The sequence below is a fragment of the Lepus europaeus genome, chromosome 1 (assembly GCF_033115175.1).
Source record: "Lepus europaeus isolate LE1 chromosome 1, mLepTim1.pri, whole genome shotgun sequence".
In the NCBI taxonomy this organism is placed as follows: domain Eukaryota; kingdom Metazoa; phylum Chordata; class Mammalia; order Lagomorpha; family Leporidae; genus Lepus; species Lepus europaeus.
In genome coordinates, this window is record NC_084827.1 from 113,447,889 (window position 1) to 113,459,278 (window position 11,390).

Sequence of the window (11,390 nt, forward strand, 5' to 3'; positions counted from 1 at the left end):
AACATTTGTGAGTCAGAAGATAGGATACTATGGATCATTCCAAGGAAAGAAAGTTTTTCAGATTACTTAATGGCTACCCCAATTATTTTTCTGAAATAATCATTTCTCAGGTCTCTCCAGATTACTTATTAGCATATTTTTCACTGGTGAGATAGTACAACATAAAGTGGAGAATGCATGATAAATGTGTTATGGTCTTTAGCCATATGGAACTTCTAAAGTCATGGAGAGAGACTGGAGAGGATGAGTCCACTTTAACAGAACTTTTAAAATGGTGCAACAAAGCCATCAGAAAGAATGTTGTCCCCATGGCCAGCTCAAGTTCAGGAGCAAGGCCACATGAGGTAGGTGTAGGAGCAGAGGAGAATTTAGGGGAAAGACGGCAATGGAGAAGAATCTATGATGCAAGGATTTAGTTGACTATTTTTCTCTATCCAAATAGGAGTGTTTAGAGCATTTACATTTAATGTGATTATTGATATGTGCTGGTTTCAGTCTATCATCTTGCCGTATGTTTTATTTGTTATATTTGGTATTTGTCTCTTTTGGCATTCCCCTTTAAAACATGCCATTATCAAAAAGGACAGTGGCTGGGAAGCTAAAGGCACAAGTTCTGAAGGCAGACTAACCCAGATTCTAATCTCTGCTCTGTCGTGGAATACGAATCAAGTTATGTGACAACTCCTTATGTGTATTCCTATGTTTGTAAAACGAGAGAAATAGTAGTTCATTTCTGGGAGGCTTAAACTGAGGAGTGCGTGAGCTAGTGTGTGTGCAGGCTATAGCATGGTATATAAGATCAGGTACTTGTCAGCTGCTGTTGCGATTTTTGTTACTGGTATTATAAACAATGTGAAGTTAATCTATATCAAGTATAAATAACAGGTAGAAACATTAGGTTCTTAATGTAAGGCATTCAGGTTTAGTGGAACAGGTCAGGAGTGTAAAAATACACCACATTTTGAAGGGACAACTATTGAAGAGAAAAGAAACTTGTTGGATTATAATCATCTTTTTAAGTATGTAGAAAAATATACCAAAAAGTCAAGTAAGTTACAAATCTGATTTGTTCTAAATGGCACGTATATACTTTCCTCTTACAACTCACATTTCCCTCTAACGTAAACAGCTCCCTGTTAGGTCCACCACTGCGGCCATTCCTTCTCCTTACGCTCTTGCAGACAGCACCCTACGTGGTCTTTGCCCCAGTCTTCTGCTCCGTCTTCCCTCTCGTGCACGGATGCCTAGGAAGCTTTTCTAGAGCATAACCTGGATCATGACTGCCTTTCCTCCACACTCTTCAGTGGCTCCCCAGCACCCCTTCATCGACTCCAAGCTGCCTGGCATGACCTTCAAGGTTTCTCTGCTCCGATCCTAATCTTCCTGTCTGGCTGTAATGTCCGCTGATATTTCTCCCTCATTCTGTGCTTGAGCGTATGCAGACACTTCAGTCTCCAAACATGGCTGCATCGTTTCCTCCTGCTGGGTGACTTTGCTCATGCTGCCCCTGTACTTCACATGTCCGTTCGTTCTTTCTTTCTTTCTTTCTTTCTTTCTTTCTTTCTTTCTTTCTTTCTTTCTTTCTTTCTTTCTTTCTCTTTCTTTCTTTCTTTCTTTCTTTCTTTCTTTCTTTCTTTCTTTCTTTCTTTCTTTTTAAAGATTCTTTTATATTTTTTGAAAGGCAGAGTTACAGAGAGGCAGAGAGGCAGAGAGAGAGCGAGGTCTTCAATCCGCTCCCCAGATGGCCGCAATGGCCAGAGCTGCACCGATCAGGAGCCAGGAGCGTCTTCTGGGTCTCCCACGTGGGTGCAGGGCCCAAGGACTTGGACCATCTTCTACTGATTTCCCAGGCCACAGCAGAGAGCTGGATCTGAAGTGGACCAGCCAGGACTTGAACCGGCGCCCATATGGGATGCTGGCATTACAGGCCGTAGCTTTACCCACTATGCCATAGCACCAGCCCCCACATGTCCTTTAATATCCGCTCATCAGAATCCTCTGCATCTTCTGAGGTCCACAGTGATGGTCTCCCCTGCACCCTTTAAGTTTTCACATGGTGTTTGTTACATCCTGCTTCATATTGTAGTTATTCTCAGGTATCTACTAGATTTTTAAACTCTTTGGATCATATCTTCCCACCTATGAATTCTCTCCTCACAGCTCCCCAAATTAAACCTTGAGCATCCAAAGCTGTAACGAAATATAATGGAAACAAGAATGAAAGGAAGCTGCCTGAATAAGTGAGACAGAGAAAAGCTTTTAGATGTTACTTCTAATAATCCTTGAGCAAAACGAGTGCCTTTGAGTCATTCCCAAATAGATAGCACATATTAGTGGAACAAATTAAAGTCATCCAAGCCGTTTCATTTTGCTGCTGTGTTTTAAGCAGGAGGAGAAGGGAAGAAAGCTCAGGTAGGAAAAAGTAGTACATGTAAACCAAATTTCCCTTGACCTGAGAAAACGACAAAGATGAATTGAAAAACAAAAGTTTTCCAGATTTGTTCATGTTATCAGAAATAAAAGTATATTCTTTAAGAGACATTTTAGTAAATTAGATATTTGTGTTTAATTCTTGGCCTTAAATGATTCTTTATTTCCACTTTTTTTTTTTTTTTTGGTGGAAGACTGAATAATAATACTGTGACTATGACCTTTTCTGGTTTTGTTCATAAATTTTATTTATTTATTCATTTATTTACTTAAGAGAGAGAGAGAAGACTCCCACCTGCTGGTTCATTCCCTAAAATTCCTGCAACTGCCAGGACTTGGCCATGCCGGAAGCTGGAAGCTAGAATTACAGTTCACGTCTCCCTGTAGATGGCAGAAATCGAATTACTTGATCTATCTCCACTGCCTTCCAGAGTCTGCACTGGCAGGAAGCTGGAGTCTGGAGCCAGGGCTGGGAATCAAACTTGAATATTCCACCGTGAGATAGGGTTTTTTGTATTTTTTAATTTTTCGTTAAAGATGCATTTATTTGAAAGAGTTACAGAGAGAAGGAGAGACAGAGAGAGATCCTCCATCTGCTCTTTCACTCCCCAGATGTCCACAACAGCCAGGGCTGCGCCAGGCTGAAGCCAGGAGCCAGGAGCTTCATCCACATCTCCCACTTGGGTGCAGGGGCTCAAGCACGTGGGCTGTGTTCCGCTGCCTTCTCAGGTGCATTAGCAGGGAACTGGATCAGAAGTGCAGCAGCCTGCACATGAACTGGAGCCATATAGGATACCGCAATGCAGGCAGTGATTTAATTCGGTGTGGGCCCGATGGAGCAGTGTCTTAAATGCTGGACTAAGTGCGTGCCCTTTCTCTGTTGTTGTTTTTCTGTTTGTTTGTTTTTAGATTTATTTATTTGAGAGGTAGAGTTACAGACAGAGAGTGGTCTTCCATCTGCTGGTTCAATCCTCAAATGGCCTCAACAGCGAGAGCTGTGCTGATCCAAAGGCAGGAACCAGTAGCTTCTTCCAGGTCTCCCACATGCGTGCAGGGTGCCAAGCACTTGGGTCATCATCTACTGCTTTCCCAGGCCATCAGCAGAGGCCTGGATTGGAAGAGGAGTAGCTGGGGCACAATCAGCACCCATATGGGATGCTGGCTATAGGCAGAGGCTTAGCCCATTATGCCATAGCACTGGCCCCTTTTGTGAAAAAATAAAATACTAACATACACCAGGTTTGTCTTCTAACTTGCTATGAGGACAATAAAGGAGTCTGGTGGTGTAGGGGCTGAGGAGAAAGCAATAAATCTAAAGCTCCTCAATCTCAGGTTCTGCTCAAAGCAGCCATGCAAGCAAGTCTATGAATGCGGGGCTTGGGCAAGACTGCCTTGAGCCTCTTAGTCACAGCACCTAAGAAGGCCCTTGCCTGGCCCATATGAGCTGACTCATTGCTTGTGGAGAGAGGAGCATAACATACCCTGGAAATGCAAAGCATAAGTCATTAATTCAAGCACTTACATTACTCAGTAACCCTGATAGAAATGTATATAGGCCTGATCTGATTTTACTATATATTTATTCTTTAGGCATTTGTTCTATTCATTCAAAAAATGATTATTAACAATCCCTAAGTGCCTTGGGCTGCTGCTTCCCAATTATTTTGGAAGATCAGTTCCTAATTGGTTGTTTCCTAATTTGCATAGCCTGATATTTTTGTGAAATAAAGTTTTTAGAAAATTACTAGAAAAACAAACACTCATTCTGATGTTTTGCCAATATCAAATTGACCTGAACTTTTCTAAATTTCTTTATCAGTCTTGTTGACAATCAGTTGCAAGAGTCAGCCTGCCAATAATACATCAGTGGTACTGTTCTAGGCACATGTGATATCAGTGAGCAAAACAGTCGAAGACTCCAATCCACATGGTGCTAGACTCTACCAGAATGAGATAGAAAATAAATAAGCAAGGGCAGGTGCGTGGCTCAGTGGTTAAGACACCACTTGGGATGTCAACATCCCATGCAGAAGGGCCTAGGTTTGTGCACTGGCCACTCCCAACTCCAGCTTGCCACTAATACCTTGGGAGGCAGAGGTTTTAGCTCAAGGGGTAGGCCCCCCGCTACCCACAGGAAAGACCCGGATGGAGTTTCTGGCTCATGCCTTTGGCCTGGCCCAATCCTGACTATTGCAGGCATTCGGAGAGTTAACTAACTGATAAGAGATATCTGTCTGTCTCTCTCTCTCTCTGGCTTTCAAACAAAAATAAACAAACAAAAATTTCTAAAGAGAAGAAATCAGCCTGTTTTATGAGATGTTAGAAAGTCAAGTGCTATGGAGGAGAAAATACAGCAGGGGTGTTGAGGGTGGTCCAAGGGAGGAGGGTGGTGCCGGGGTGGTAAGTGCACTTTTATTCACAGCGCTCAGGGTGGCTTCACTGATTACGCGAGGTTGGACTCAAGACTCAAGGGCAGTGAGTTAGTTTGCCACAGGATTTTTAAAAAAATATTTATTTATTTATTTGAAAGTCAAGAGTTACACAGAGGGAGGAGAGGCAGAGAGGTCTTCCATCTGCTGGTTCACTCCCCAATTGGCTGCAACAGCCAGAGCTGTACCGATCTGAAGCCAGGAGCCAGGAGCTTCTTCCCTGTCTCCTACACAGGTGCAGGGGCCCAAGGACTTGGGCCATCTTCTACTACTTTCCCAGACCATAGCAGAGAGCTGGATCGGAAGTGGAGCAGCTAGGACTCAAACCAGCACCCATATGGGATATGGGCGCCACAGGTGGAGGCTCAGCCTACTGTACCAGAGCGCTGGCCCCAAGGTCCGTACTTCTCATTGTCTTAGCACTCTGGGGATCTGGTTAAAAATGAAGATTCTGGGCCGGTGCCACAGCTCACTAGGCTAATCCTCCTCCTGTGGTGCCAGTACCCCGGTTCTAGTCCCGGTTGGGGCACTGGTTCTGTCCTGGTTGCCCCTCTTCCAGTCCAGCTCTCTGCTGTGGCCTGGGAGTGCAGTGGAGGATGGCCCAAGTGCTTGGGCCCTGCACCCCATGGGAGACCAGGAGAAGCACCTGGCTCCTAGCTTCGGATCAGTGCGGTGTGCCGGCCGCGGCGACCATTGGAGGGTGAACCAACGGCAAAGGAAGACCTTTCTCTCTGTCTCTCTCTCTCATTGTCCACTCTGCCTGTCCAAAAAAAGAAGATTCTGGTTCAGCAGGTCTGGTGGTTCCTGAGATCCTGCAACTCTCATGAGCTTCCAGGTGGTACTGGTGGTTTTTGTCTGAGGCCCGCAGGTTGACTAGTGAGGGTATCCTCTCAGCAAAACGGGGAACCAATGAGCATTTTCAGCAGAGGAGTGATAGGATCTGAGTTGTGAGCTTAAAAGAAAAAAAGAAGTGTTTATATATTTTAAAGGCAAAGTTACAGAGAAAAGGGGAGAGACAGATATTTTCCATCCGCTTGTTCACTCCACAAATGGGAGTGGGCCAGGCCCGAACCAGGAACCTAGGACTCCATCCAGATCTCCCACGTGGGTGGGAGAGGCTCAAGCATTTGGGCCATCTCCTGCTGTTTTCCCAGGCACATTCGTAGGGAGCTGGGTTGTAAGTACAGCAGCCAGGACTCAAATCAGTGTGTCTGAGATGCTGGCATCCCAGGCAGCAGCTTGATCCGCTGTGCCACAACGCCAGCCCCAGAACCTGAGTTACATTTTAGAAGTCACTCCTGTTTCAGACATGAGGATTGACTATAGACATCTTAAGAAATGAGATTGTCCATGTGAATGTGTTTTCCAGATAGCTAAAACTTTCTAAAAACCTGTAACCACTTTTCACATGGAGTATACCGAACACAGTTCTGTCTCTGAGCATCTCAGGATGTGGTTATTAACGATAGTCACGCAGGGCTATAATGCAGACAGACCCTCAGGAACCCCAGTGAGATGGGGCCACCTGGTATTAAATGGCCCTCAGCCACTATGATTTTTAGTTAATGTGCCAGATCCTGGTTTTTTTTTCTTTCTGCTCTCTGAACACATAGCTGATGTTTCTTGCTGTTGGTAAACCTACCTTTCTTCCCCTTCTTTCTTTTTTCCTTTGCTGGGATCCAAAAAAACTGAGTTTAAATATTTTTTAGCAATAAGAAACAGGGGTCTCAGTGGGTGATCTGAGGAAATCTGAATAAAGGAGCAGGGGCCCCCCCACACGTAGTCCCTGCTTTAGGCACCGGGAGCTTCACGTGCATTTCTTAGTGTGAAGTATACAGGCTTTCGTTGAACTTTGTGACTTGCTGCCTGCTCCTGGGTTTCCCATTGTATCTTGCCTGAGAGAAGTATCTTGTTTACCTTCTGATCTCCAGGAAATGTATCTTAATCATATATATATTTTTTGAAGATCAGAATATTATTGCATTTGCTAAGAGTAACTTTAATGACATTGCATCTTAAATTTTTAGGGTGCTTGGGGGGCACGCAGTGTTGAACCAGTCTCCCAAGGGAATCGTGGTTGGCAGCACGTGGTGTTGGGGTTTCTGAAAGTCACAAGAGAGCATCTGGTGTCTGGCATCGGGCTTTAGTGATCTAATCTGAGACTTTGCCTGGCCTGTCTCCCCACCACTGCTGGGCAGAACACGTGCACTTTCATCCACCCAGCTGCGGCTTAATGCCATCGACTTTCTTATCTTCCTTCACCTTTCTTGATGCTTATTACTAAATTATTATTGCGCTTCTCAGCAGTTCAGCTATCAGAGAGCAAACTTGGGCTGTATTTTATCCTTGGAACTCTGAATCCACAGAGTGACCAGACATCTCAGTTTTCTCATGACAGAAGGCTTTTGCAAGATGTGGCATGTTGGGTGATAACATGAGGACAGCCCCAGGCAAACTGGGACAGGTCGGTCAGCCACCGAGTCATAATACTGGGGGTTTAATGGATTCAGGTAAGACCTTCTCTGTGTGTGACTGCATCTTCTCATCAGGCGAGACCGCGCCTTGGATCTGTGCTGCAGTCACCTCACCCTGCCTCCCTGCTTGGGAGAGCTGGGAGCAGCTGGCCAAACAGCAACAGCGTAATCATCAAGGGCTCAGATGTTTCCCACTTGACAGGGCAAGGAGAGCATGTTCCTACAAAGTATCCCAAAGGCCACATGTCTCTCAGCAAAGCACACGGCAACCAGACTTGAAATGCAGGGAAAGCACTGGGCCACCAGCCTGTTCCCAATTTCATTACCCAGTACCACACACAAGACTTTGGGGCAACTCTGTCTTCATTTTTTTTTTAAAAAGATTTGTTTATTTATTTGAGAGGCAGAGTTACAGAGAGAGATAGAAAGAGAGAGAGAAAGGGAAAGAGAAAGGGAAAGAGGGAGAATCTTCCATCTGGTTCACTCCACAAATGGCTACAGTGGCTGGAGCTGGACTGATCCGAAACCAGGAGCCAGGAGCTTCTTCTGGGTCTCCACATAGGTGCAGGGGCCCAAGCACTTGGGCCATCTTCCACTGCTTTCCCAGGCCCATTAGCAGGGAGCTGGGTCAGAAGTCGTACAGCCAGAACTCAAACCAGCACCCGTATGGGACGCCGGCAGAGCAAGCAGCTACTTTACCCACGATACCACAGCATTGGCCCCATAGTCTTCATTTATGGACAATCTCTGGGGTCCTGAATCCCTGCTATTTCTGTCCCTGTTGAGCTAAGAATATCTTTTGTTCCAACCTGGGTACCATTTGGTTCACCTCAAACCCTCATCAATAAGACTTCAAAAAATCTCATCTCAGGACTATCCTCCGTAAGATGGCAAAGAAATCACAGCTACAGGCTGCTTGGCGCGTGGGGTGGGAAAACACGACCCTGTCCAGGCGTCTTTATACAGGGGATGGGGTGGGGGTGGGGTGGTTTTAACCAGGGACAGGCAGCAGAATCACCCTGATGACTCATTAAACACAGACTGCTGAGCCCATCCCCAGGTTTCCCAGCCTGTGGTTTCCCATTCTTTGTGCACTAGGGGAGTGGGATTTGCGTGTTTGTCATATTCCCAGGCCACAAGAAGCTGCTCGTCTGGGGACATCCCTTTGGAAAACACTGCCCTCGACGTCTCTATCTCTGTGACGTGCCACTGAGTCAGAAAGCATGGCTCTACCTACCTGACTGCCCGTTCACTCAACAATTGTGGAATGGAACTTAGGGACTAACACAATCTTAACGCCTTGGTGTTTGCAACTGTTGCTTTCCACACATGGTTTGGTGACTTCTCACATGTCCTCATTCTTCTCCAGGGGTCTCATTAAATTCTCAGGAAGTCGTTAAGAGCAAAGTGACAATTACTTGCAACTTTTCTGTAGGAAAGGAAAGGGGGGTGGGTCTATGAAATGTTTCCACTTCTAAAATTAATAGAAATTATCGCCTTTAAAAGTTATATCTATTGTATTAACTATACTACCTCTACCTTCCTGTTTTATGGCATGGCAAAAATTATTCTAAATCCCAGCAGATCTGAATATTTTTGCATATCTGTAATGTTAGGAGTCTTCAAAAACTATATGAAAAAATGAACTAAAAGATAAGTTAATTTTCTTGCAGAAATATTTGAAAGCCATGCATAGAGTTTTTATAATATACATTTTCTGTGAGCTTGTTGAAGACCTTCCTGTGTGAGCACTACCTAATGTTTGTATTAGTCCTGGCTGTTTGCAAAAGAATATAAGCAAAGCCAGCATAAAGCAGGGCGGTATGGGTGTGAGCAAAGGGAAGGAAGGAGAAAGGAGAGAAGAGGTTCCAGTTCTCCCCATCCCAGGGTTGCTTCCTCTCTTAGCCCCATTTATAGGAATGGTACACCTTTCCTATTTTGTTTAAAAGACTTTTTTCATTTTTCCTCCTTCTTTCTTTGTTTTTCTTAATTTTGTAGTTCCATGGAATGTGAAGGAAAGGCTTGGGACATCCATTGTAGTCCTTGCAGTGGACTCCAACTGATGCCCCGGTCCAAAACTGGGGCTCCGTAAAGGAAGTTTGTAGGACATCTACCACAAGGAGGAGATTCGTTATGGAGACCCATTTTCCCTGAAACTTGGGGATCATGTTGATAAGAAAAAGGGACTTAGTCCACAGAGTGTGAGCCGCAGCCACCCCTTAGCCAGGTCACTAGTGAGACTTTGACTCCAGTGGAGGCAGCTGGAGGGGACAGTGGCCGTGGTTATGTGGTTAGGTGCCATGGAGGTCCCATACCAGCCACTGCTCCTGAGCCTTGACATTGGAAAAAGCGTTTTGCAGTCTGTTCTCATTCCTGTAACTCGGGAAAGAGCCCCACAAGGCTAGATAGCTTTTGACGTGAATTCTGCTGGGATTGTGACAACAGATCTGAGAGAAGTTCCTGCTAAACCTTGCTGGTGCTGTCCTGAGTGCGTTAGGTTGGGATGTACTTTTTTGCTGATGCCAAATTAGGATCTGGCATTGGCCCAGACATCAGGAGTGCAGCTGCCAGACTTGCGGGTGGCGTGAGTCAAGTTAGGGTGTTTGGCTTCCAGAATTGGACGTTGATGGCGTGGCTGTAAAATGTGCCTAGAGAAATTTTATTTTCAAATTCTTTTCTTATTTGAAGTAATTGAAACAGCACATACTCTGGAGGCTGCCCTGTTAGCTTTAGCTGGCTAATTTATTTCATCTTTAAAGATTCTCTTAAATTTAAAATTAAACATATACTTGTGTAGTGGTAGGAGCAGAATGTTTTTTGTTTCTTTTTTCTTTTGTTTGTTTTCCAAGATTTAGAGTAATAATTTTTTTCAATTAATAGACTTTGAGCAGTTTTTAATTTCTAGAAATATTAAGCAGAAAGTGTATGACCCTTTGTCCCTCAGCTTCCCTTATTATTAACATCTTGTCCTGTGTAATTTGTCTATTATAATCAATACATTAATATTGAGGTATTATTATTAATTCCAGTCCATATTTTACATTCAGTTCACTCTTTGTGTTGTACACTCTTTGAGTTCTGACAAATGTCCAAGGACACATATTGACCGCTGTGGTATGACACAAAACAGTTCCAGCGGCCTAAAATCTGAGCTAGTGCATCTCCACCTCCTCGTTCCTCCTGTCCACTAGCTCTTAGCAACCACTGATTGATTGATTATTTATTTGTTTCTTTATATTATCTATATAGTTCTGCCTTTTCCAGAATGTCGTGTAATTGGGCTCATGGAGTATATAGCCTTTTCAAATTGGTTTCTTTCACTTAGAAATGTGTATTATAAATTCCTCCATGTCTTCATGGCTTAATGCCTCATTTCTTTCTATTGATGAAGAATATTCCATTGTATGGATGTACCAGAGTTTGATGATTCATTTTTCTGTAAGCACATTGCTATGGTTTGAATATTGGCTCACCCAGTTCATGCAGGAGTTTCATTCCCCCATGGTCTTAGGTTATAGCATTAAAAGCATGGAAACTGAGGCTGGCACTGTGGTATAGTAGGCTAAGTCTCTGCCTGCAGTGAAGGCATCCCTTATAGGCACCATTTTAGTCCCAGCTGCTCCACTTCTGATCCAGCTCTCTGCTGTGGCCTGGGAAAGCAGCAGAAGATGGCCCAAGTGCTTGGACCCCTGCACCTATGTGAGAGACGCAGAAGAAGCTCCTGGTTCCTGGCCTCAGATCAGCCCAGCTCTAGATGGTATGGCCATTTGGGGAGTGGACCAGCAGATGAAAGACCTTTTCTCTGTCTCTCCCTTTCTCTGTAACTACATCTCAAATAAACAAATAAATCTTAAACAAAGAGCGTAGAAACTTAATCCAAGCATGGTGTTTAGAGATGGAACCTCTGTGAAATGACTAGATTGGGTCATTGGTGTGGAGCCCCCAGGCTGAATCCTGGTGACTGTGAGAGGAGAAACAGAAACTCGACATGGTCACACGTGCTTCCACCATGATGGGAGACATCCAGGGGAGAGACCTTCGCCAAAACACCTCATAT